This window comes from Agelaius tricolor, unplaced genomic scaffold (genome assembly GCF_023055355.1).
Source record: "Agelaius tricolor isolate 1412-34295 unplaced genomic scaffold, bAgeTri1.0.p SCAF_34, whole genome shotgun sequence".
Taxonomy (NCBI): domain Eukaryota; kingdom Metazoa; phylum Chordata; class Aves; order Passeriformes; family Icteridae; genus Agelaius; species Agelaius tricolor.
In genome coordinates, this window is record NW_027269294.1 from 2,827,481 (window position 1) to 2,854,866 (window position 27,386).

General features: G+C 45.9%; 1 long non-coding RNA gene across 8 annotated transcripts; it reads right to left on the reverse strand.

Moving 5' to 3' along the window:
• Positions 1 to 200: 200 nt before the first annotated feature.
• On the reverse strand, positions 201 to 14,304 carry LOC139602585 (uncharacterized). 8 transcript variants are annotated; one of them, XR_011683320.1, is made up of 5 exons: positions 13,201 to 14,304; positions 9,127 to 11,317; positions 3,480 to 3,544; positions 1,236 to 2,855; positions 201 to 828 (listed from the first exon to the last, which is right to left on the reverse strand). It is a non-coding gene; the product is annotated as an uncharacterized lncRNA (long non-coding RNA). The 8 variants fall into 8 exon arrangements; XR_011683321.1 differs by having other exon boundaries at positions 201 to 696; positions 13,201 to 14,303; XR_011683318.1 differs by having other exon boundaries at positions 201 to 1,357; positions 2,065 to 2,855; positions 13,201 to 14,290.
• Between the last annotated feature and the right edge of the window lie 13,082 nt (positions 14,305 to 27,386).

Here is a 27,386-nt window from a genome sequence, read left to right on the forward strand (position 1 = left end):
CCCTCAGAGTGTCCTAAAGCACAAAGTAGCACGCTGGAGCTCCTCACACTCCCAGGAGGGCAGCACAGCGTGCACCGAGTCTGACACAAATTCTGCTCAGTGAGGGTCTGCAAACAAAGTTTCCAGTGATGAACTGAACTCATTTTCAAGGGACGCTTTCTAAGCACAGAAGCACAACAAAGAACAAGCAGAAACAATCCTTAGAAACACCTGCGAGTTTTATTTAGCATGGATGCGACTGATTGCCACCCTATGGCTTCTCCCTTGGGTTTGTCTGTAGGTTCAGGAGGATGATGATGCACACTCTGCCTTCCCTGAACCCCCACAGCAGCCGAGCGCTGCCCAGCGCGTTCAGACCATCGGGAACTGGGTCACGCACACCCGGATGGGCCGGAGCTGCTCTGCTGGAGATTGGGGAGACGAGAGCAGAGAGGCGCTGGCCCAGGCGTGGTCCCAGTTCTATTGCTGTGTGCCGAGAAGGAGTTTGCTCCCAACAGCTGCAGCCACCCTCAGCTCGCTCCCGTGGTGAGTATCAATGGCACACAGAGGCAGCCTGAGGAAATAATGGGCTGGGCTCTAAGGGCTGGGACAGGCTCTGAATTTTTGTTTTGTATTTGCACGATGATCGGTACAACGGGGCTCTGATGGATGACTCGGCAGCACGCAATTAAAAACTCCTCCGTAGGATTACATGGACTGGTAGGAAAAGACAAAAGCCCATCACCCTTCTGAAATCTCCTTTGAATCCCAAGCACGTGGATTGTCACTGTACTGCAGCTTCCAGGTTTCCAAAGCAGCTTACTTCTGAAGGCCAGGAAACATTTATTCCTACAGAAACAATGGGCAGCACCCAGGCTAATCTAAGCACTCCTGTTTGATAGGGGATCTGCCAGTGTGCCAGGCCAGCCTAAGGTGTGCTTTATTACAGTCTAACACCCCCACAAAATTCTACCCCAATCTCCGGACCCCAAAATCTTATTTTTCCCTAAAGCTTCTCATCACTGGCGATTTCCAAGTAACATGGTTTTTTTACAACATTCAAAAATGTCATGCTGGACTGAACTAGAGAGTAATTTTCCAATATAAGCTTAGCAAAGTCTGAATTGACTCGTCCAGAGAGAAAACCTACAAGTGAACACCTACACCTGCCTAAAGAGACCTAACGAGCCCCTGGCAGCCACCGGCATCAAAGCGCAGTGGATGTTTCTAATCCAGGCTAAGGAGAACAATATCACCTTTTGTTCTCTCCAGTTTGTTTCCTCTGCAGTCACATTTGCTCCTTATGATTTTTACAGTCTCTGTATCTTCTCGGGCAGCGCTGAGTCTGACAACCGGGATACGAGAGTCCTTCCCTGCCCTACGGAGAGAACCAGGAAAAAAAGTTAAAAAAAGAACAGGGCAGTTTGAAGTTAATACTTCCGACGAGAAGCAGCACCTGACAAACAGAGCAACGGTGAACAAAGCGTGACACCTCCCTGGGGACAGAAGACTGACAAACTCTCCGGGATTTACAATTCCAGTAACCAAGCCCTTCAGCACAGCAGCCAAGTGTCCCATTAGGTGCTGCTGCACCAAGGAATGATCCCAGAGGTTCCAAAGAGTGAAATGCACATTATTGTCCAAAGACGTAAAATCTTGCAAAATACCAAAACTACAATAGATCTAAACTACAGGGCAAGAGTACAAGTGTTAACTTGAGGAGCTGGAACCATCCAGGTGAGCAACTGCTAACTGGATCCTCAACAGAGTTTGAGGAACCCCTCAGGATACAGAAGGGTTTTCCCCAGCAATGTCACAGGCATTTTGATAGAAGTGCACTTGCCAGATGCTCAGAAATGTCACCCACTCTCCAGATGATGCAACCAAACTGGGCAACTCCCAGTGGGACAGAAGGAACCCAAAGCTTGTTTTACCCAAAGCTTGGGTAAGCAGAGCTCCAGCAAATACGGAGGATACAGACATAACGGGGTAAAAAACAATAAACCTACTTTTTTTTTTAATCTTGCCTTTTTTTTTTTTTAATGTAGGTGAACAAAACAATTAAGGAGAAGGTGAAAAACTCACCATGACTGAACATTTCATCATCTGTAAGCTGACCATCCTTAGCACAGAGGACTCCAAATTTAAAATTCACCAATCCCCGGGACATAAAACCAACTATTATATGGTAAACAGTCAAACAGAAGATGTAAAAATTTGTTTCCTCTAAGGACTTGCAAGTGTGTGTGTATCTTTGTATACATCCTACGCATTAGAACATACATCTCATACCACCTCCTAATACATAATCATTTACCTTTACATTTTGATAGTATAGCATAAAATTATTTCCTTAAATGGGTGATCTATTATTATTAAGTTGGTGCTTTAAGCTATTTTTGCTGTCATGTTCAAAAAAACATTACTTCTTTTGACTGTAATGAGCAATTGATTTCCAAGTCACCATAAGCCCATTAAAATACAAAGCTGTATTCACTGGACGGGTCTGTGAGCTAGAAGTAGTCAGGCTTGTACTCACCTCTTGCCCTTCAAGAACCAATAAATCCTGTCAACAAAAACAGCATCTTTAGCCCCCTCCTATTAAAGATTCTACAAGGATGATGGTTTTATTTGTGTTTAGAAGTTTGGATTTGAAATGGCCAGTTCAATGGATAAAGAGACAGTTTAAGTAGTATTAGATTATTATTATCTGCTACTGGAAGAAACAAACCAGTAGTATCTATACTTAATTACTTCTATTTCCAGGAAATCATAAAGAAAAAGAGCCAAACAAAGAAAAGTCACTTCCTACCTTTTGTATCTCAGGATGAAAAATGTCTCTTGGGCTCTTCTCCAGTTTCTCCAGACTCCTGGCACTGAAATGCAAATGAACGAGTGCTTTATAGGAGGGCAAGTGCACATTCCAACCCCGAAGCACCAACCGATGGCAGTTACAGCGCTTACAAAATGAATCCTTCCCAGAGCCTCTGGGAAATGGAACGGTTTGTGCAACTGCCATTTCTTCCCCAAAATACTGACTCCCAACACTTCCTAAACTGAGTTTGCATTTTAAAAACAGAAATTACTAAGACTCTTAGTCTTAGTTGAGATCAGGTTGAAATTGATTTCCTTCTAAAGCACAGGGCTCTGTTCCATCACCCTTCACTTGGGCTCCACACAGAATCACGGGGAGCATTTTAGGAGGGCTCAAGAACCAATTCTATTTCTCTCTTTTTCTAGTTCTCTCTCTTCCTAAACAATTCAAGGCAAGTCAAATGAAAAATGACAAGTTCAGCATCAAATCCACACTTTTTCCCTTTGTCTGGTCAAGAACAGGCTTTAAAACCACTTCTTGCTGCCTTCAACGATTAAGACTTGCAAAACAGTTTCACAAGTTTGATAGGTTTATCATAAAAAACACAGAACGCAAGCTCTGAATTACAGGAAAAGGTACACAGGCAAATATCTCAACTGATGGTGGCTTATTTGTCAATCCATACCTTAATGGAGATTGCACGGAGAATGTTTCAGTGGGACTCTAAGGGAGACAGATTTTCTGAGTACCCTGTAAACAAGAAAAGCTGGGATATATTACAGGACATTCCCACTCTTTCTGCATATTCAAATAGGATTATCAATAAAAACATTTCAGTTAAAAAAGAAGAAAGAAGACCAAGGGAATTTTACTCAGCTATATTTACTGCCGATTTAGAGAAAAAAAATAGTCATGGGTGCTGCAAAGAAAAAAAAAAGTGAAATATAAATGCCTACAGCAGAACTTTAAAACAATTGCTCGGATAAAAGCAGCTCATGGAACATGAAGTAGAAAAAAAGTGAAACCAGTATCAGACCTGCCTATTTTCTTACCATTGCACAAGAAAATCCGACAAGCGGTATAAAGTCACTGCCTAAAACCGATCCTAGGATGTAACCAAGAGCAATTGAGGCATTTGCTAATCTAAACGGAAACCTTTTCCGGACCCTAGTGTCAAATCACACGTTTTGTCTGTCAGCAGCTCGAGGCTGGAGAGCATTTCCCCTGGGGGTCGGGAGGGCAGGGGCACAAGGGGCTGAGTTTGCCGATCGCACCTGTGCCATCAGAAGGATCCAGCCCGGCGCTCCTTGCGCTCGCCATTCTCCGGGCCATCGCTGTGTTTTACTGCTCAGCGATGCCGCTCCATCCGTTTGCGTGGAAGGAAGAGCCACGAGCACTGAGGCACTCAGCAGCCGTGTCATGCCAGCGATGTCGAGCGCTCTCTGCTCGCAAGGCTGAGCCCGCCGCGGAGCCGCCTCCGCAGCCGCTCGTCCGCCCCCGCCCGCAGCAGCGGCAGCGGCCCGAGGGAGACGCTGCAGCTCGGCGGCTCCCGCGCCTCCGCCAGCCCGAGGGCAGCCGCCGCACAGTGACCGCGGCAGCGCCCGGCGCCGCTCGCCCGGGGCGGCTCCTGCAGCTCCCGGCCCGCGGCAGCAAAGCACCGCCTGGCGCTCCGCCATCGGCGGGCGGCAGCGCGCCCCGCCCGAGCTGAGCCCCCGCCACCGGGACCGCTGAGCGAGGCCGAGGCACCGGGCGGACGCCCCTTCCGCGCCGCTCGGCTCCGTGCGGGCGGCCGGACGGAGGCTTCGCCCCTCCAGCGTCGCTGCCGCGGCTCCGTCCCGCGCGGGACAGGCGCCGGGAGCTCCCCGCGCCCAGCCCGCTCCCCCGGCGCGCGGCCGCCTCGGGCCGCCAGCCACTCCTACGGCGCGTCGGCCGTTGCGTCAGACGCCGCGCTTTACGGCCGCAGGGCCTGCCGGGAGTTGGAGTCTCGGACTGACAGCCACCGCTCCGGTTTCCGCCACCGGGAGCTGCGCTCCCGCCAGGGGATCAAACGGCTCCTTCGCTCCTGGGCGCGGAAGCACCTTAGGCAGCACCGCCCCTCCCGAATGTCCTTTCTTTTCCACTCCAACTCTTTTTTCTTTTTTTCACTCTGTTTTTCACCCCCTTTTACACTCTCACTCCTCCTTTTTCACTCTCATCCTCATCCTTTTCCTTTTTCACTTTTCATTCTTCCTTTCTTTTCTTTCTTTTTATTTCTTCCTTTCCTTTCCTTTCCTTTCCTTTCCTTTTTCCTTTTCTTTCTTTCTTTCTTTCTTTCTTTCTTTCTTTCTTTCTTTCTTTCTTTCTTTCTTTCTTTCTTTCTTTCTTTCTTTCTTTCTTTCTTTCTTTCTTTTCTTTCTTTCTTTCTTTTCTTTCTTTTCTTTCTTTACTTTCCCTATATTTTTAATCTTGGCTTTCCATTCTAGCTTTTGAATAAAAAAGCAGCAGTAGAAACGTTAAGGTTACCTGGGAGTGCAAAAAACCCCAAAACGGTAATGATTTTAGGAAAACTATTTCCTCCATTGGAGCCTGAAATTTTCTACAGCTGCAGGTGACATAGAGCTTTTATTTCTTCTTCTGTAGAGTTTATACTTTACGCTCTGTTTATACCGCGCCCCCTGCCGTCTGCATCGGCGCACTGCAGGCACAGCGCCCCCTGCCGTCTGCACCGGTGAACTGCAGGCACAGCGCCCCCTGCCGTCTTCATGGGCGCACTGCAGGCACAGCGCCCCCTGCCGTCTGTATCGGCGCACTGCAGGCAGAGTGCCGCCTAATGACGTCAGCCCGTCGACACGGCGCCCCGCCCCGGCCACGCCCACTCGGGCGGCCGTCGCCATCTTGTACGGGATTCCGCGACGGCCACGGCGCGGCGCTGCCATGTTGTACGGCACCCCATGACAGCCAGGGCGCCGCCAGCCTGTATGGCACAATTTTACGGCAGTGGCGCTTTACGGCAGTTTTACGGCATTTGCGCTTTACGGCCCCCTTTACGACAGTCGCGCATTACGGCCAGTTTTGCGACAGTCGCGCTTTACGGCACCTTTTACGACAGTCGCGCTTTACGGCCACTTTCGCGACAGTCGCGCTTTACGTCCCCTTTTACGACACTCGCGCCTTACGGCCTGTTTTGCGACAGTCGCGCGTTACGACGCCTTTTGCGACAGTCACGCTTTACGGCACCTGTTTGCGACAGTCGCGCGTTACTACACCTTTTACGACAGTCGCGCTTTACGGCACGTCTTACGGCAGTCGTGCTTTACGACCCCTTTTACGACAGTCGCGCTTTACGGCCGGTTTTGCGACGGTCGCGCTTTACGGCACTACCCTTTATGGAACTTTTATGATACTTTAGAGAACTTTACGTTTTTTATTTTATTTTTCATTTATTTTTAATTAATTTTATTTTTAAATTTTATTTTATACTTAATGTTTATTTTTAATTTTTCTATTTTTAAAACTTCTATTTTATTTTTTTAATTTTATTTTTTATTTAATTTTTATTTCTAATTTTTCTATTTTTCAAGCTTTTTATTTTTTATTTTTATTTACTTATTATTTTTATTTTTTCTCTTTTTAAAGCTTTTTATTTTTTTTATTTATTTTTTATTTAATTTTTATTTCTAATTTTTCCATTTTTAAAGCTTTTAAATTTATTTTTTAATTTTTATTTACTTATTATTTAATTTTTCTTTTTTTAAAGCATTTTTTTCAATTTTATTTTTTATTTACTTATTATTTTTAATTTTTCTATTTTTGAAGCTTTTTATTTTATTTTTCTAATTTTATTTTTTACTTAATTTTTAACTTTTCTATTTTTAAAGCATTTATTTTATTTTTTTATTTTTTATTAAATTTTTATTTTTAATTATTTTAATTTTTAAAGTTTTTATTTTATTTTTTTAATTTTATTTTTTATTTTTAATTTTTCTATTTTTTAAGGTTTCTAGTTTTTTTTTATTTGCTGCTGCCCAGACCAACTGAAGCTGGTGATTGTGGTGGTGTTTTTTAGGGTCTTGCATTATGGCACTACCTTTTATGGAATTCTTACAGCACTTTACAGCACTTTACAGTTTTTATTTTGTTTTTCATTTATTTTGGATTAATTTTGGTTTTTAAATTTTATTTAATTTTTATTTTTAATTTTTCTATTTTTAAAGCATTTTATTACATTTTATTTGGTGCTGCCCAAAGCTGCCGTAGTGCATTTTTATACTTTGTAATACTTTGAAGTAATTTTGTTTTGTATCCCCATATTTTTCCCAAATGGTTTATCCCAAACTGTATCCCCCTCCCTTTACCTGTGTTATCCCTCTCCTGGGATGAGATCATCCCCAAACCCCCACCCTGGCTCTCTGTCAATCACTCAGCCTCCCATCCCCTCCATGCAGAAGTTTCAGTCCAAGTCGTTGAGTGATCAGCCAGAGGCCAGGGGTCAGCCCCCCAAGCCTTGCCCCATACGCTGTCCTGTATGTCTGTCCCCCAGCACCCATCCCTTAGGGTCACTTAATGGTTGGTAAAATGTTATCTACTTTGGGTTTCCACCTCCCTTTAAATGTAACCTTGGCACATCTCCCTGGGGCTTGGCAGGAGGCCCCTGAGGTGCAGGAGCTCCTTTGGGATCCTAATAAAACCTTGGATTAACCCCTGCTAAGAGTCGGCCCTTTCTCTTCTACCGCTGTCTCTGGTGTCTCTTGTGCTGCAAAGGCGACCAGCCCAGGTGCCCTCAGCACCCTCGGGGCACAGAGAGTGTCTGCCCCCAGCCCAGGTGCCCTCAGCACCCTCGGGGCACAGACAGTGTCTCCCCCCAGCCCAGGTGCCCTCAGTACCCTCGGGGCACAGAGAGTGTCTCCCCCCAGCCCAGGTGCCCTCAGCACCCTCGGGGCACAGACAGTGTCTGCCCCCAGCCCAGGTGCCCTCAGTACCCTCGGGGCACAGACAGTGTCTCCCCGCTCTCGGCCGTGTCAGGGCTGCCCCCCGGTGTCTGCCGACTCGGGACCGGCCGAGGGTTCCTGAGAGGGTCGCACAAACCCGCTCGGCCGCTGATTGTGGTGGTGTTTGAGGGTCCCCAGGACGAGGGAAGAGACGAGAATCTTGACTCCACCTTTCAGAAGGCTGAAATATTATTTTATGATCTCTATTATATTAAAAGAAAATGAGATAGTAGAACTATAGTAAAAGAGCAAGGAGACATCAGAAAGCTGGAAAGGAATGAATAATAAAAACCTGGGACTGCTCACAGCCCCGACACAGCTGGACCATGATTGGTCATTAAGTAGAAACACTGCACAGGAGACCAACCCAAGATGCCCCTGTTGCTAAACCATCTCCAGCCCACACTCCACAGCCAGCAGATTGTTACCGGTTCCATTTCTGTTCTGAGGCTTCTCAGGAGAAAAATCCCAGCAAAGGATTCTCATCAAACACGTCAGTGCCAGGTGATGGCACAGGCAGCATGGGCCGGCCGAGGTCACTGTGTCATCCCTGCCAGCCCAGGTGTCACAGCAAGGAGCAGAGAGTTCACCCTGTGCTCACCCAGCCCTGCCAAGGGACCGGCTGCCAAAACAGAGCCGTGCCATGCATGCCAGTGTCTGCATGGCAGAGAGAGGACATGAAAAGCCACTGAGGAAGCTGCCACCTCCTCCCTGAGCTCTGCCCTGCAGGCCGGGCCATGGGCAGCCACTTTGGGAAGGCTGCATTTGCTGCCCATCAGCTGCTCTGTGTCTGACAGGAATTGAAATAGCCCAGGTTTGGGTCGGTGCTGAGCAGAGGGCAGGGAGGAGAAAGGGAGAAGGCTGTGCTGCAGGCCAGGTGGCTCCAGGCAGAGCCAATTTGGGCAGTAGCCTTGTCTAACAGCATTTCATTTTCCACTTCTACTACATTACATTTCATTTTGCACTTCTGCTAGAACTGCATGTCAACAGCTTTCAAATATCCTCCTCAGTCCCAGCAGCCTGCTTGAAAGTGCTGTGTCTTTATCAGGCCACTGATGGTCCTTCTGAAATGTGAGTCTCACTGGCTGCATCCAAACCTTGTGCTTGAAGAGCATTCCTAAAAATTAAAGCAGATTGGGCCTTTGGGGATGAAGGGGCTGCAAAGCATCTCCTAAAACATTTTCTACTCCAATTTCATTGTGAGGAAACACACCTGAAGGATGATGCAGGGATTAGGATTGAGACAAAGATGAGTTTGGCAGGTCAATTTTACTTTGAGAGCTTGAGAAGCACAGGAAGCCCAAGTGATGATCCCAGAGGGTTGAACACAGAGGTTTCACCCTCCCAGATATACAAGGGCCTTACCTTAAAACCACTGCTCTCAGCACAGAGCTGTCTCAACACTGCATTCATGTTTTCTCCTCTTTGTGCATGTGTAGAATTGAAATCCCTCTTGGGGAAAAAGCTTATTCCAAGTAAATTCCTAAACAATCAGCTGAAAAAAACCCTGAAATGTTCTTTCATAGCCTTGTAGATTTTTAAAGCCTTTGACATTTGAAACACTGTTCCCCTGCAAGGCCTTCTCCTAAATCCCAGCTTCTCAGAAGGCCCAAGGGGACAGGGTTGGCCAAGGGTGGAGCTGTTCTGGATTTGTTGGTGGTGCCTTGTAGTGAACAGTGTGTTCAGAGCTGCTCTGCTGGTTCTGCCCATCACTTTGACAGGGTAGGAGGGTGCTGGGATATGATAAATCACTAAATTGTCACTTCTAAATGCTGCTTGCAATGAAAACACTGTGCATAAACCCTCCTAAATGGTGTTAAATTTGTCTGCTATATTTCTTCCCTCCCACCCCACCACTGCTGCTCTAAGATCCCTTAGTAGCTCAGTCTTTCTTTGTGTTTTGTTTAACATTTATGCCCACTTTCCCCAAAGCTCTGGGGGTTCTTTTTAAAATATGATATTGATTTTTTTCTTGGTTTTAAAAAAAAAACTGAAATACACACACACACACACTAAAGAAGCAGGTCTCCATGGCTCAGCCATGAGTGGTAAAGGAAGAGCAACAGGAAGGGTGGTTTGTGGTGCTGGAGAAAGTCTCTGCCAGGCTTAAAGGAGCATCCCATTTCCACAGATGGCTTTTTTTTTTTTTTTTTAATGAGTTATGGTGCTGGCAAGATCTGGAAAGAGTGCAAGTCCCCCATTCCAGTTTGGATGTCTTAAGAAATGTGTTCTTTCAGTTCTTGAAGAGCATAGTTTTGGATTCATCCTCACATCCTCCAGTCTTGGTGGCTCTGTTGTTTTTTTATTTCCCTTTCTCTGCCCTTTTCCCTGCCCTCACTCCCCTGATGGCTGCAGGGATGTGATTCAGGCACTCATCACTGCTCTGTAGCTTCTTTACAGAGCTAAAACTGACTGGGTCTTTCACCCTCCTCTCATAGCAGTGGTGCAGTGAGACACGTGGCAGGGCAGGGCTTTTAGCTGTTGTTTTATCTTCTGGTTTGATGTTTAACACATGAGACAGAACCCCAAGCCCCTGCTCACCATGTCAGGCTAGGCTGCAGGGGAGCACATTGACAGCAACACAGTGGCTGCACCACAACCACCATCAATCAATCCGATACAAAAAGGGTTTAAGGCCTCTGACAGCGCCATGGTGACTGAGCTGAGCCCAACCTAGGTCTAGCTTAATCCCTGATCTGTGTAAAGCCCTCTTCTGTGCTTTCCTGAGGCTGGGACAGCTGGAGAGGTTGCTCTCCATGAGCACAGGATGGCAGCTGAGGGCTGAAACTCCCTGAGCTGCCTCCCCAGTAGGGGATGGGCTTGTGAGGGATTTAAAAGAAAAAACATTACCATGTCTTTGTCAGTCTGCCATGCTCGCTTAAGCTGGCTGTTGGTGATTTGTAGTATTTTTTAAAAGAAAAACCAAATGCTTTCCCTTTATAAGGAAATATGCTATGAAGAGGGCTTCAAAGGAAAGATGATTAGTTACTATCCAACTGTTGCTAAATTCATTGGTTGATGGTCCATATACTGCATCTTTTAATGTTACTGATACAGATCATTCCCAAGCTGTTTGATAATTATTTATCAGCCATCTGCATCAGCATCATCTGCATGACCAGTGATGGCCAAAAAGCAGGAAGGAGAGAAAGGGCTTAAGCTGTAGGCAGGAAAGGGAAGGCAGAAACCAAGCAGCAAACAATTGGCACCTGGGCTCCATTGAAGACTAAAAGTGGGAAAAAATGGCTTAATTTGAAAATCTGCCTATTGTGTGTGCAGTCTTCCAAGGGGAAACAAACAAACCCATTCAAAGGAAGGGAAAAAAAGGCAAAGAATTAAAAATTCCTTGTGCTGTTATGCAGAATTGGGGGGTTTAACTTTTCCCAATCTCTTCCCAGTCTCAGGCAGAAATATTTCTATAACCAAACCATCTCCCTTTTTAAAGCATTTAGCTGGATTGAGTGATTTCTTAAGTCCTCCATCATCAGGACCAGTTTGGGTTTGGCAGCTCAAACACCTTGGCAAGGCCAGGACAACTTCAGTGGTTCTCCCTGTCCTGAAAGAGAGGAGAAAAGGGAAGTTAAGCTCACTGCAGAATCAAAGCCTCCTGCATTTCATCTTTTGGCTTAGATTGCTCACCATGGAGTATGAGCCATAATAAAGGGGAGGTGGCACCAAATTGAATTAAAAAGTGCCCTTTCCCAGTGCTTTTATTCCAGACATTCAAAGGAAGCTCATTTTTCTTCTAGCATTCTTTCCCTCATTTTAGCAGAACCATTCTCATCCCAGACCCCACTCAGCAGTTGTTCAATCTTTTGGCACTGGATCTGGACAAAGGAAGGGACACATCTGGGTCACAGGAAAGCACAGAGGGAAACCCTCCAAAACTGGCCAGAGAAAAATGAAATGCAGGAAGACTTACCTGCAGCTGGATGCTCTTTGCACTGGGCTTCCTTTAAAGGAATGGATTTGCTGCTAAACACATCTCAGGCTCAGATGTGACCAGGGAGAAGGTGGGATGGAGATGAGGAGTCAGACAGGGAATAACCAGGGAGATGCAGGGCCCAGGAACATGAAGGATGGAGAAGAGAAGGAACAGGGATTGTTCTCCTTGTTTAGATCCATCAGTGCTGGGAGCCTGGGAAGCACATGAGGGTACCAGAGGGATGCTGGGCAGGAGCAGGAGAACTCCAGGATAAGGGCAAGCTGCTCCCACTCCAGGGCTGGGCCAGGGAATGAGGGGAATTATTTCTCTCCCCTTTCCAGTGGGATGCAGGTGCCACCCCATGCAGAGGCAGGAAAACTGCCTTGCAATCAAGTACAAAACCTGCCTGGCAAGCCCAGGATGCCAGCAGCCATTCCTCCTGGATTTCCTGCTTACAGGCATTTTAAGCTTGCTTAAATTGCCAAGGGCAATTTAGGCAAAATGCCCTTTTTTGCCAAGGGCATTCCCATTTCTTTTGGATCCTGAACAGAGGTTTGGAAAGCTGACTTTGATGAGGGAACTGTTTCCTATTTTGATCTGTGTTAACTTGGAGTTTCCCTCGGCACCAAAAACAGGGGGTGAACCCAACCCTTGAAAGGCCATAAGATCCTAACTATCCAATCCCCAATCCCCTCAGCATTGGCTTGTGGAACCTTCTCAAGGTTAATTTAGCAAATTAAGGGTTTGGCAAGTTCAGGATTGAAACAACCAAAAAGATTAATGAAAAAGAAACGGAACTGAGGCTGGCTAAAAGCTGACGACTCATTACAACAATTCAGTGAAAAGGAAGCAGGAGTGATCCTGTGAAAAACGCCAATCACTTCTTTCTAAAATTTTAAAAGTCTACCAGTAATTACATGCTTATAAAAACAGTAATACAATCAGAGTACTAATAATTTGGACAAATTAAATTAGGACAATATGAGACAATAGAGACAAAGAGTTACAGACAGTCCGGGTACCTTTTTCTGGGCAGCATAAGCCTGAAAAAGGACCCCCGTAAACAAAGGATTAACCCTTAAAAACAACAGCCTGTTGCATATTCATACATCTCATACATGAGGAATAAATTCCATTCAGACACAGGATTCTGTCTGGTCATCATCAACTTCTTCCTCTGAATCCTAACGGCGCCTTCGAGGCAGGAAGAAGTTAGTTTCTTCTAATAAGAGAGCAATAAATTCTTTTTCTCTGAAAGATTTAGGTGTCCTGTAGCTGCTATCTCACTGCGAGTCCTTTCTTTAAAAAAAGTCTCCTACATAACATAGTTTCTATTTTAACATTTTGTTATAACCTAAAACTATATTTAACACGCTATTGAAGAGAATTAAGACAGCATTACTTTCTAACACAACACATATAATATTCATTTATATATACACATATAATATTCATTTTAATATTTGCTAAAAGCCACTCACAAAATACGTATTTTTCACATTTTCAATACTCACCAAGCCATCTGGCCAGAGTTCTGTGCCCACCGAGGACACAGCAACCAGCAGGGACCTTCCTCCCATTCTCCAGCACAGGCTTCTTCCCTCCACACGCAGGGAACTGCAGCCACTCAGGGAACACCGACTTAGCCACAACAGCAGAGGTACAAGGATAATTTGGAACTCGTTGCGACCTCAATGCCGCCCAGACCCAGGAGAAAGCACTCGTACCATCAGCCGGAGCGGGGTATTTCCTGTACCGCCCTCTCTTCCCCCTACCCAAGGCGCATGAGCACACTGCCGCCATCATTGGAAGGGCAAGTGAGTGCCGCCCTCAGCCGCCATCTTTGGTGTGGCGTAAAAAGGACCTTTTTTTGTCTCCCCTTTCCAGTTTTCACCCCCTGCAGAGGCAGGAAAACTACTTACAAAACCTGCCTGGCAAGCCCAGGATGCCAGCAGCCATTTCTCCTGGATTTCCTCTCCGCAATCTTTGGTACTGGCAGAAGCCACTCCCGGCCGAGCCGCCATCTTTGTTGTGGTACCCTTAAGCATCCCCCGCTCCTCACACAGGCGTTTCTCTTGCTGGCTGCCTCAACCCGGTCCCGACGCTCTCAGCGCCATTTTCTGCTGCTTTTCCCGGCGGGAAAAAACGGTTGGCGGGGTCAGCGGCACCGGAGCCCCGCGAACCGCGGCAGGGAGCAGCGGCGACGCCTCTGCCGGAGTCGCCTCTGCCACAGTCCTGCCGCGGCCGCCATCTTGAGTGCGGCTGGAGCCCGACCCGGCTCACGCAGGATCCTGGTACGCGGGCGCTTCACCATCTTGCAACGGGAGCTCTGTCCCCTCCGCCGCCCGCCGAAACCGGCCCCGCCGCTGTCGTTCTTCCCAGCCAACGCCTCGCACGGCGGCCGCTCAAGCCCGGCCGCGCCCCTTTGCACTCCTCACTGTGCTTCACCGCTCCCCTCTGTGCACAGCACCGCTCTGTGCCCACAAGGTGGCAGCACCGCCCCCCTGCCCGGGCCGGGCCGGACGTGCCTTGGGGCAGGCAGGGAACGGAGACCGAAGCTGCCGGAGATTGATTTTGGATTGATTTCCTTCAGCCCCAGCAGCTGTTCCTACGGTTTAAGGGCACTTGATTGGTTCATTCCTAGGTAAAAACGTTATAACAGTGGTTTCAAAACGACTACGCATCTCTAGTCAGAGTTTCCTGCATTCCTGTATACAATAGAATGGATAGATTATTTCCAAATTATTCTTTCCAAATGGTTTTAGAGATAAATTCCAATTCTTTGCCCATACCTATAAAAATGAAAAACTTGACAGGTTTTGGTGTTCTACACCCACCCCTCCGTGTGAATTTTCTGGCAGCTTTTGGTCCCTCTGGGGCAGGGTAACCCAGCATGACCCCCCCTCATTCCCCACTCACCTGCTCCTCCATCAGCCTGGTGTGACCGTGTTCACAGGAGTCTGAGGATGAGGGAAGAGACGAGGAGTTGACTCCATGTTTCAGAAGGCTTGATTTATTATTTTCTTATATATTTTACATTAAAACTATACTAAAAGAATAGAAGAAAGGATTTCATCAGAAGGCTGGCTAAGAATAGAATAGGAAAGAATGATAACAAAGGTTTGTGGCTCAGCTCTCTGTCCAAGCCAGCTGGATGTGATTGGCCATGAATTAGAAACAATCACATGAGACCAATCCCAGATGCACCTGTTGCAGCATTCCACAGCAGCAGATAATCATTGTTTACATTTTGTTCCTGAGGCCTCTCAGGAGAAAAAATGCTAAGGAGAGGATTTGTCAGAAAATGTCATGGCTACAGCCTGGCTCTCCCTCCTAGGGACATTGCGGTGCCCCAGATGAAATCAGAGGCCCCAAGTCTCCAGCCCCTCTCGCTCAGCCTTACTTCCTCAGCCCCAAAGAAGGCACAGAAGGAATCAAACTGCCCTGGACAGCAGAGTGGTGCTTTATTCAAGCCCTTTCCACGAGTACATCTCCCCCAAAAGGGACTCTGCTGCAACAAGAATGGGGGGCAGCCCCCAGAAGTTCCTCCCCAGCCCCGCAGTCACAGGAGAGAGGCAGAAAGAGGGAGGGGCAGCAGAGAGGACACAGGAAGAAAAGTAAGAACGGGGTGCAGAATGAAGTTGAAAAAACAACCAAAACCAAAAACAACAACAAAACCTGGGATGGGCAGCATAACAGAGAGGGATTAAAAAAGAATGGGTTTTGGTTCCTCAACTCTTCCTCGTCAATTTCCTTATTGGTGACATTCAGCAGTGATACCAATCAAGCACAGAAAACAAGTGCAAGAAGAAATGCAGATAGTCAGCAGCCACCATCTATCAAAATTCATTTTAAATAGAGTTCAAAGGTCTTTAAGAGCAAGGTGAGGTGTAAATGGAGATACTCACACAGAAGTACTGCCAGCTGCTATTTTCAACATTTCCTCTGAGTTTCATCTTCATTTGTTTATCTCTCACCTAAACAAGAGAAAAAAACCGAAACAAATGTGACCTTTCAGGCAGACAAAAAATGTGGTTGGTCCTTAAGAAAGCATTTTATTCTGCCTGTATAATAACCTGTTGGGAACAGTAGGAGCTTTTAGCAAAACGTCTCTGTGCTGTTGCAGTTGTTGTGCCACTGTGAGAAATCACAGGCACGGCTGCAAGGCTCCTGCAGCTCACCCTGGTGAGGGTCAGAGACCACTTATCCCTGCAGGGATCCCTGGGAATAATGATGGTGGGAAACGTGGAGGGAGCTGGATAAATAAATACTTGCCATTTCCTTACCAAAAAACCCCTCAAAACAAAGCTATAAAAACAGTTTGCCTCTGAATTAGGAGAATTTCAATTAACTCTTTTAGGTCTGCTTTTGGTTCAACATTCATCAATCTGAATTGGAATATGCATAGAGGAAGTAATTAAAGGTAGCTGAAATTGAAGAATAAATGTCTATTTCCTTGTTCATAACCTACATTGAAAGACATTAAAACCCAGTGTTTTGCTTTAGAGCTGCTTGGCATTGACTTCATTCAGTCCTAGACTCATCAGGTTATAAAAAACACAGGGAAATATATTCTTTGTTTCATGAAGAATGCATTATTAATGAGAAAGGCATAGCTTTATCAGAGTCACTGCTGATACCAACATTGCTTGGCTAAGTTCAAAGTACTGACACAAGAACATCATAACAAAAGCAATGTCCAACAGAGCCTCAAACATAAAGACACAGTTCAAAGTTTTTCAGATGTCCTACAGTTGCTAAGGTATCTCCAGAAAGGTGAGCAAACTGAAAATAGCACAGGAAATTTTAAACCCATTTCTCTTTTTTTTTTTCCCTTAACTCCCTTGTGGGCAAGAGAAAACTCCTAATCCAGGGAATGAAATGTAATTTTCATACCTCAGTCATGAGTAGTCCCCTCAGTTTCAAGCAGACCCAGTGCTCAGTGAAATCTTAGAAAGGGTCAAATCATCAGTATGAAATTCCAATTCTATTTGTGAAAGTAGCCATTTTTTCTCCATTCCCCTCCCTCCCCAACATCAAGTGGGAAAGGCTCAAATTGAAAAATAATTCTTACAAAATTATACTTTGACCTAATAAGTTTGCCACAAGTTGCACCAGAAAGGAGAGCAGAATCAGAGGTTATCAAACTCAATAGAAAATCCAGCTCATGCTATCTCCAAAAGCCTCATTTCATTTATCCAGGATTTAAAAAAAACCCCCACATAATAAAAACTTCACATATTTTGTTAAATGCTATCATTTCTATCTGAAATATTAATTATTACTCTGCTTTTCAGAAGTGAATTAGAAAGTTTTCTGCACCCACCTTCCCCAAATCTGATTCTAAGTGCTTGCCAGTTTAATCCCTTAGGAAGCAAAAGTAGCCCCATGTGTCTCAGGATCAATAGAAACTGAACAACAAAGCTTGACAAAGTCTATTAAATTGTCAATAAAGTCAATAAACATTTTCCACTGTAGAGACAGCTATCACCAGCCTGTGAATTTTGCTAGGGCAGGTTTAGTGAAGAAAAAACGAGGTCTTCATTGCCAAATCAGTCAGGAGTTGTTCTACTCTACTGCCAGTATGAGGTGAGTGTAAACACCACATTCCTCACAGCATCACCCACAAAGAATTGCTCTTGAAAATGAAGGCTGCTTTTGAGTTGGACCCAAGAGATGAGAACTCCCTGGTGTAGCACAGTGATGGCAGCATGGCCAGGCTCTGCACTGGAAGGCTGAGACCCAGCAGCAGATTCCTGACCAGATCTCCAAGGCTGAGTGTGCAGGGGTGCTGTGGTACCCCGGCCCCCCTGGCCGCACACTTCCAGCCACCATCACTTCCTCTCAGAAGGACAGGAGAGAAATAAGAAAAGCAGGAACTGGAAAGCTCAGGCTCAAGTCAGGCAGGTCACTGATGAAACAGACTTAACTTTAAAAACCTTATTTATCAGCCATTAAAAAGAGTATTAATTATGTTATTACACACTATTATTAGACAGTCAGCCAGCCAGCCTGACCCCAAGCACGCTGCAGCATCGGGGCCAGGCAGTGCCCATCTCCCAGGAGCTGATTTACCCATCCTTCTCAAGGGAATTGACCTGCACACAGTTCCACAGTGGAGCTGCCAGGCTGCCAAGAAAAATATCTCTGGCTAAGAGTCAAACCCTAATACATAAACCTATTAAATGATTAAATGATATTGTGTTACTGGCTCTTTCTTCTATTTCAAATTTTGAAAATTATTCCCAACAATTTTCAAAATATTTCAGAGGAAAAAGGTCTTTTTATGCTTAGATCTAAGGTGTGCATGATTGAATGTTTCATTCCACATCTTTACAAGCAGAGCCTTGACCAAGTTAAGAGGTGGAAGGACATGCTCACTGTAATGGAAAGATGGAAATAATGAAACTCTGAACACAAGAGAAAGGTTCACAGAAAAATTAAAATTCCTTGCTGAGCCAAGACAAAGGAGATAATTTTATCCAACAGATAGAAAAGCTCAGGTCAGAATAGTGACCATTGCTTCTCAAGAGCAACATCCATTGAAACACACAGTCTGCAGGTGGAATAAGGTTAAACCTTCCCAAAATGGGAAAAAACCCTTGACTCTGACCTCGATTATTTCATCATCTACACTTATTTGCCATTTCAAAAATAGTACTAGAGTGTTCTTGTGACTTAAAAATCTTTGAAAAATCACCACATTAGAGAAAATTTTACGTCAGGATAACCTCATGTTGAAATTATCCAAAAGAACAGGATCAAGTGAAATGATCATGCTGCAGACATTTTTCTGATTTTTAGCAAATAGAATGCACCCGTATTGAGGGAAGTTTTGAAAAAAACCAACACATTCACATTACTGCACGGTCATGTGAAAAATATTCCTCTTCATCTTCAGTATCTCTCACAGAATTAACACCAGGATGAAGTTGCCAAAGTGAAAAACACTGTCTAAGGAGTGGCATTGCCCCACACACGGGATACCTGTGTGCGCTTCAGAGAGATTCATCCTGAGTTTGCTCCAGCCCCTGGAAACACCATAAACATGAGGCAACCATGGGACTGTTCCACAGCTTCTCTCCAAGCTTGTGACATGGGTTTATGCTCCCCATAGCTATTGCAAGGAATGGAAGTCAACAGCAAGGGGTGGCAGAATTGGACAAAAATACCAGCATTATTGGCACATGAGAAATTAAATATTGATTACCTAAAAGATTTGAACTCTGCACCTTACCTAGTACAACTTCCATACTGAAGCTTTGAAACAGACACTGGAATTTACAACTTCTAATTTTTATGTCCTGTAGATGTGAAATCCCAGCCTCCCTCTCCAGAGTAACCAACTCAGATCTCTTCACTATGAGGATTTTATACCATGGCCTTATTGTTTACCATATTTCTTTCCAGCAAACATCCCAGTTGCATGAATGCCTAAACTCAATGTATCCCCCACCATTTGCAAACTGTTACAAAGGGAAATTGGGGTTTTCTGAGCTAATTGTTGACATCATATGTTAGCAGGAGTAGAGTGAGTATGGAGTAAGATTCTAGACAGCAAAATAAAGAATGCTCCTAGACACAAAACCCTCCATCCTAGCCCTGAAATCCTATCTTTACTCATTTCTTTGGCTTTGGGAAGACATTAGGACAGCCTGCAGCTTCCCCAGAAATATAACATTGACACTGACAATCCTAGCTAAAGCAGCTGTTCTGCAGATGCAAAGGAAGATGTAGAATGTTTCCTGGACAAGCAGCCTGAAAATGACTCTCTCACAGATGAATAAGCATTAATACAAAACACACTGTTACAAACCTAGTATTTCCATATAACAGATAATGGAAAACCATCTGTCCATTCTGGTTATTTGCCAAGCAGCCAGCCCAGCACACCATTTTACTACCTGTATCTAAGGTATCCTACTAATAAAGAATATTTCTTAACTGTTTTCATTTTGTCTGCACATGCTGATTAATAACTTCATCATTTAACCCACCTCCTCCAAAGTCAGTCATGTACATAACAAGGAGATTAATTCCTGAAAGTATAACTGTGCTCCTCTTTTGGATTTGGAGAAAAAAAAAAAAAAGAGCTTCTTCAGTGTAATCAGTGAAAATTAGGGCCAACATCTTATTCTGCAGGAATTTCCCCAGTTAAGCATAATATTTCTATGGCCTTCTAATGATCAATATCCTGGGCTCTCAATATCCAGTTCCAGTCTTTTAGATACCAGAAGCCAGCGGGTATTAAGAGATAAATTGTACTCAGCGCTACTTTAGTCCAACATGTAACATGAAGAGTATGTTTGCAATTAAAATTCACACAATGCAGTATTTGAAGTGAACACATTGCACTATCAGTAGCAGCACAAAGCAGTGATGAAAAATCCCCAATTCCAGCTTCACTTCCTGTAGCTTATTTTTTCCTTGTGTTTTCTAGGAAGCTGCCTGCTTGTGGTTGTTTCTAAGGAACCTGAACAACGTGACCTTCATGTGATCCAGTGGCTTCTAAAGGTCATTCCCTGCTCCTTGCACAGGTCAGAACAACTCTTGTGTGGTTTTTATCTCCTTTATGTGACCAACTTGCATACAGGCAAGCACCTTTCCCCATCCCTAGAGATCATCTGTCACTGTAACCTCGAGTGTTCATCACATTCCTATTAAATCCAAACCGTTTCAGTAGAACATGGTCACAGTCATTTTTCTTTTCTATCCCTTGCATCATGACTTGCCTCTTCACTTTATTATACTCAATTTTATATTTCAGATTTCAGGCTGAAGAAAAATCCCTCTCTCTGAAGAAGATTTTCCCATCAAGTGAGCCATATATATTTTTAATAGGGATATCAAACCCAGCCTGACGGAACAAACACCTTGAGACACCTTCTGGACATGAATGTCTCTTTAAAAATATTAAAGCTCTAAAGGTTGAATTGTTTACAGGTTTATCTGAACGGAAAGAATAAGAGACGTTGCAATAGGACAAAATGATGACTCAGGTCTCTAGGACATAATCAATTTTATAGGATTTCTCCAACAGTCCTCGTCCATGAAGGTTTGTACTCCTGTTCACCCATTTAACATAGAAAATATGTACACTTAAAAAAGGGTTACCAAAATATAACACCCTTTCTTTAATCTATTAACAAAAGCTAAATGAGATACTTGGGAAAATCCTAATGCAAAGAAACATTTTGAGTGTAGCATTTTACTATTGAATAAGCCCTTATTCTCTTAGCCAGATTACTGGGGTGGAATCTGGCCTTTAGTTTACATTTTTAACACTAATATTGTGAAATGGGACGAGAGGACCTTTAGTTCCAGCTGCCTGTGCTGGTTTCTGCTGACCCTATATTGACACCAAATAAACATGGTGCTGGGGGTACATATAAATTGCTGCAGTAGAAGGAGAACTTCAGTTATTTCTTCAGAAAGAGTCCCCTACATCACCATAAAATTGCTTCCCAAGCCAAGGGAAGTTTAGCTCCCCTCTATTAATTTTACTGTGTGCATGCTAGGTGGAAATACAGAACTGTGAAAAGGCTCATTTTAGCAGGGATAACAGCTCACAGAAGTTATTCTGAGGACTGGGCTGGAGGGAATCCCATTCCCACGTGGCTGGCAGCAATCAGTGCTTCCTCCAAGCAAGGCCACTCTGGGGGATGGAGAAATCAGAGCTGTGACCAACCCAGGAAATTCTGCCTGACAGCTCCTGCAGGCAAACCACCCTGCTGGGCACTGGGAGCGCGCTGGGATGTCGGGCCCTGCTGCTGGGAGCAGCCATTCCACAGGGGCTCCTTGGGGATCCCTGGGGATTCCATAACCCACTGCCCTCCCTGGGCCTGGGGCACTGAGGGGCTGGGGAGCTGGGGAGCAGTGCAGATATTGGGGTGGCAGAGGTGGGGAGCAGTGCAGATGTTGGGGTGGCAGAGCAGGGGAGCAGTGCAGATGTCGGGGTGGCAGAGCTGGGGAGCAGTGCAGATGTTGGGGTGGCAGAGAGCAGGAGCCCAGAGGAGGATGAGGTGCTGCACAAACAGGCTGGCACTGTCCAACACAAACCCAAAAATGGGGAGATCAATAAGAAAAGAGAGTTTGAAGGGAAGCAAAGCAAAGCCTGGTGCTCCAAGAGGAACAAACCCCACTCGCTGATGCCCCATCCCATTCAGGTTTCTCTCTGGGGCCCAGTTGAGCACTGCTGATGCCAGTGCTGCTGCAGGTATTCCCTGCAGCGTCCCCTCAGTGTGCAGGTGGAATGTGTGCAGCTGAGGCAGCCCAGTCAGTGCTGGTGTTGGAGGGGCCCCTTTTAAAACACCCCAACCTCACTGGGCCCAGCCTGCCCTGCTGAACAATAATCCTGCCCAGAGTGTGAATATTCCTGCAGGCCCAAGCCACAGCACGTGGCCATTGCATCTGCAGCCTCCAACAGCCCCTGGGGAGCAGGGGAGAATTCCTGCTCCTGCCTGGGAAATGTTCTCTCCTGGAAGGGAGAAGCAGCATTGCCCTGCCCATCACGGACCATGGCAGCCCCTTCCCTCCGCCTGCCAGCCCTGACACCGGCGCTGCTGCGGCTCCTGTGGGAGGGAGCAGAGGAGAGCATGGAAGGTGCTGCTCCAGGGTGGTGCCCACAGCTCCTGAACTGCCCCTGGCCCCTCTCAGGAGCAGTGATGGGATCTGAACTCAGTGCCTGATGCAGCCCTGCCCGACTTCCCGGGACTGGAGCCCATGGAGCAATCGGAGGGGAAATCACTGCAGTGATTGCCAGGCTGGTACCAGCAGGAAGGAAAGAAGTGAATGGAATTGAAAAATTACACATTTAACCAGCAGCTGGATGGCAATAACTGCTTTAGGCCAACACCAGGTTCTGTCTGGGGCCATTAATTGTGTGAGTCAAGCTGCTGATCTGAGTGGGAGGGAGGGGTTTGCAAAACGCAGACAGCACAGAAAGGATCCCTCCCACCAGCAGCCTGTGACCAGCTCCTCAGTATTTACCAAAAAAAAAAAAAAGTCCTTTTGCCTGTTGCTAAATGCAGCTTGACAGCACTCAGTGGCCAGTGGCCCTGTTAGCCCAGCTCAGCCTCTGAAAACATCCCTCAGTAATGCTGCAGAAAAATCACAGCCAACAGAGGCAGCTTTGAACTCTGCAGCCTCTGTAACCCACAGCCACAAGGATGGGAAATGAATAAATGGAGCTGGATCAGGGATGATCTCTGGCCAGGTGCCAGAGAGTGGCACCAACAGGAATCAACAGGAATCAGAAATGAGGCTGAGGAAAACACCGGGCATCTTATGCTCCTCGTGGCTTTGTGCTACAGAGATTGGCATTATTATTTTTCATTTACCACCATGCTGAGGAGTGGCCCCAAACTGCACATGGAATTTCCACCAGGATTTCCATGGCACAGCTTTGCTCTCCATCCCATGCTCAAGACTCCACCAGATCCACTGAGAGGCTGGGAAGGAAGGAGGAGGCGCTGGAGCTTCCTTCTGCTGAAGGAGCCTGGAGGCTCAGGAGGGCCTTGGGCCAGAGAGGGAAAAGGGGCTCGGTGAGAAGAGCCCAGTGTGGGATGCACAGGCATTAAGGCACTGCTGCAGCTGGGTCAGGCCAGGAAAGGCCAGAGTGCCTCAGAAATCACAACGTTGTAACAAACACACAAATTATCTCTTGGAAGTACAGAAAGAGTCAGACCTTAAACACATCCTGGTTTAACCCCAGCCAGCAAGGAAGGCTCACACAGCCCCTCCTTCACCCCCCTCAGTGGGGTGGGGGAAAGAATCAGAAAAGTGACAGTGAGTGTCACTGTTGCTCAGCAATAACAAAGTCACTGAATCAGCAGCACTGATTTCAGCACAGATCCAAACACAGCCCTGTACCAGCTGCTGTGGAGAAAGGGAACTCTTTCCCAGCCAAAACCAGCACACCTATCAAAAGCATCTGCACTCAGAATAGTGGATTTGCTCTGTCCAGACCAAGTATTTTGATTTTATGTTGACTTACAGAAAAATAGGGCCCAAGAAACCTTTGGCTTCACAAATTCCTTTCCCTCACCTCCCTACAAAGGAAATGCATTAGATGTGAATTTAGCTATAAATATTTCCATTGTTAAGATTTTAGTTCCTACTACAGCTCTTGCTGTAATGCTAACTTTAGCATAATCCTTCAGCTTCAACAGATTTTTAAAACACAGGAAGTCTTTTTAACACAGGGTTAACTACAAGGAGTGACTTTTGGATTATCTGTACACTTTTCAAATTCTTGTCAAAATTCAAACTGCCTGATGAAATACGTGTTCCTGCCCCTGAAATGTCCACATGGAGTGGTGAGGGGGAAATCAGTTACTACCCCACCCTTTGTGCCACATACATGAAACACACTTGGAATCATGACATACAAAGAACAAGAAAAAATGTGGGCAACTCCTACAAGTTACTGCAAGCATGAGAAATTACTGCAAGCATCAGAAGTCTTGCTAGGTTTTCATAATCTCTTGATGAAGGATGTGCACACATGCCAGCAGAGTTTTCCATCCCCAGGTGAACAAGGACCAGCTGTCTCAATACCTCTCCTAGCTTCTTTTGTGCCTTCAAACCAGGAGCACAGTGACAAAAACGTCACATATGTGACAAATCCACAGGGTGATGTAGGGTGCTGTTAATGTTTCTGTGCATTCAGCTCATGGGCCACAAAGCACACCCTGTATGTACCTCACAGCTTCTCTCCAAAAACCAGTCAGCCCTACCTCAAAAACAAAACAAACCAAAAACCTGAAACATGCCACAATCTTTGTCTTTCTCACAAATCCCTCAATTTCCCACTTTTAGCCACAATCTCTCCCTCTCATTTTCCAGCTTATGTAGCCCGGATTCAAATCCTCTTCCAGAAAACACGAAAAAATGAGTAACAGCTATTTCAGAATAAACATTGACTGTCACATCTCTTCAAAGCCTTTTCTGAGTTTCTGCCCCATGCTGCACCATGCCACCAACACCCGCAGAATTCCTTGCAGACCTTCCAAGCCGAGATCCTCTTCTAGCCTCTCTAGCCAGTATCCCATTCAGCTGCTGTGGTCCCACCACCCAAGGGCAATGACAGTGTCTCTGATGACGCTCCAGACACATCCTGCCATTTCTGTATGCATGGCCAAGCTGCAGAGGAATAATTCACAAGGAGGAAAATGTTCTCTCTTGTAACTGCCAAAGACACATCGGCCCGGGCTGCTTTTCCCTTTGCCTTTCCCAGGGAAGCCCTGGCACAGAAGATGAGGCCGCTGAAATCGCTGCCCCTGTTGGTGCTGCTGAGGGCCCGCCGGCCCGCCCGCCCTGCACAGCCCCAGCCCCAGCCCCGTCCGCTTCCCCTGGGCCAGAGCCAGCCCCGCCTGCTCCGGGCACAGCCCTGCCTGCTCCGGGCACAGCCCTGCCTGCAGCGCCGGGCTGAGGAATCGTCCTTCCCGCTGCTCCTGGAACAGGCACCAGCGGCACCCACGGCGGTGCCCAGCAGTACCTCCTCCGTGCCGTTCCTCAAATGCCACAGCTTTATTTAAAGAGGAGAAACCCACCAGCCTCATCCCCCAGAATGTTACACCAGACATCTTTCAAACACACCAAACCGTGTGCACCTTCCTCTGAGAAGTTCATGGCTGTTACTGTTGAAGATAGTTCCTAACTTTCCAGCTTTTATGTCCGCAGGAATTTCTGTGGGAAGGAGGAGCTGCTCTCTGTCCCTTTTTTAGCCCATCTCTGCTAAAAGGCCTTCTCACCTTCTCAGCCCCCTTGCTGAGCCTGGCAATGTCCCTGCTGCTGCCCCCTGGCAGAGCTGCCATTTGGCAACAAAACCAGTTCAGGATTGCCTCCCAGCAAAATGCCATCGAGTGGCTTAAAGTTTGCAATAAGAAGATGCTGTCGCTCGGTTTTGTATCTAAACTTTTCAGTTGATGATGTATTTAAGAAGATGACATGAAGAAAGGCTGCAGTCAGAACAATCCCCATTTGTGTTTCAGAACTCCCAGGTTCTCCATCCCTTTCCATCACTTCAGTAAATGCCGCTCTTCACCGCCTGTCAAGCACTTGGCATTTCTTGAAATTCAGGCAAATTATTAAGGAGCCTTAGCAAGGTCTGCAGGACGTACCTGTCAGTGTCTTTTTTCCTTTTAAATATCAGGAGCTGTTTTAATTCACTGCATTTCCCATGTAGGTGGCAGTTTTCTTCTCAGCTACACCAGGCAAAATCCCAAACTTCCCTGAACTGCAGGGTAAATTGTGTGAAAAGTGCTCAGCACCACGTGTAATAAAGTTTAGGATATGGGAAGGTGAGAGTGTGAGCCTTATTGAAAAAAATACAGATACTGAGATTTGCTTCAATCACTACAGTGTAACTGGAAACTCTCGTGTTCAGAAAAACTTACATCTGAATTTTCCAGTTAGCTTTCATGTCATTAAAAATAATTTAAAAAATGCAGTTTGATGCTCTAATAATTCCAAACATATGGAAAGCCTGCCAGCTGGACAGACCCTCAGGATAAACTGCAAGCACTTGGGCAGTATCTTCCCTCATCATTGTGAGGGCTTTTAATTAAAGACACCTCTTAGAGCACAGCCTAAAGGAAGGACCCTTCCAGAAGCTGGATCCTCATGCCAGAGCCAGGCCTGGTTTCAGAGCTGCTGGCTGCACAGAGCATGGACAGAGCAGGGGCTGTGCCAGCAGCGTTCCTGCAGCAAGGAACTGCCTTTGCTCCCTTCTGGAACAAAGTTCTCCTCAGGCACACATTGAAACCATTTGAGGAAAGAAGGAACGAGACCTAAACACACCTGGAGAACAACCTTCAGAAGCTGCTGCTGCCCTTACAGCTCACACAGAGGGCTACAAATGGGCATAAAGGAATGCCAGCACTTTTTGCTGCAGATCAGGAACTCCCTTCCCAGGGACAACATCTCACAGGTTAAGGGTGCTCCTACACCTAAGAAACACTTGGGATTTATTAAACATGCAAAAGTGCAGGAAGGCAAATGGATGAACACAAACTAAAAAGGCCAAAAGAACCCGGTGAAAAACCCAATAGTTGCACTGTGGGTAAAAATGATGTTCCTCCAAAGGCAGCAGAATAAATTCTAAGGGATGATGCATCAATACATCTTGCTCTGACAGGCATCCCCTTGCCCTGATAATGTGCACACAGGGTGAAAACACAGACCTCAAAATCCTTACAAATTTATAAAACTGAAACACTGATTGGACTGAAAAATGCAAACTCCACATGCATTATGTTATTAACTAATGTTTAATGCCCAACAGAATGTAGTTTTGGAACTGATAGATTGCTGGGTTGTTATCTCTCTTAATTTCTTTTCAATAAATTAAACCCCACCAATCTGCTACAGATACCCTTACAGGTAGAGGGAAGGCATTTGATTGAGAATGTTCCTAAATAATGGCACTGGGATGAATTACCACCTCCCAAGATTAGGAGATTATTAGGTTGTGGGCTCTATTTTCTACTTCTTCACTTCTAAAGCTGTGATTCCAAGAAGAAAATCCTTGTAGATGTTGCTGCTTTTACAAGAAAGGTGATGTGTGGGGATACAGAAAACCATGGTTCTCTCTTTCCCAGGAGTATTTTGGCAACCTGAAGGGAAACCTTGGGAGAAGCAATGGCAGGCAGAAGATGCAGGACAGTCCTAAATCCAGAGCAATGCACTGCATTTATGG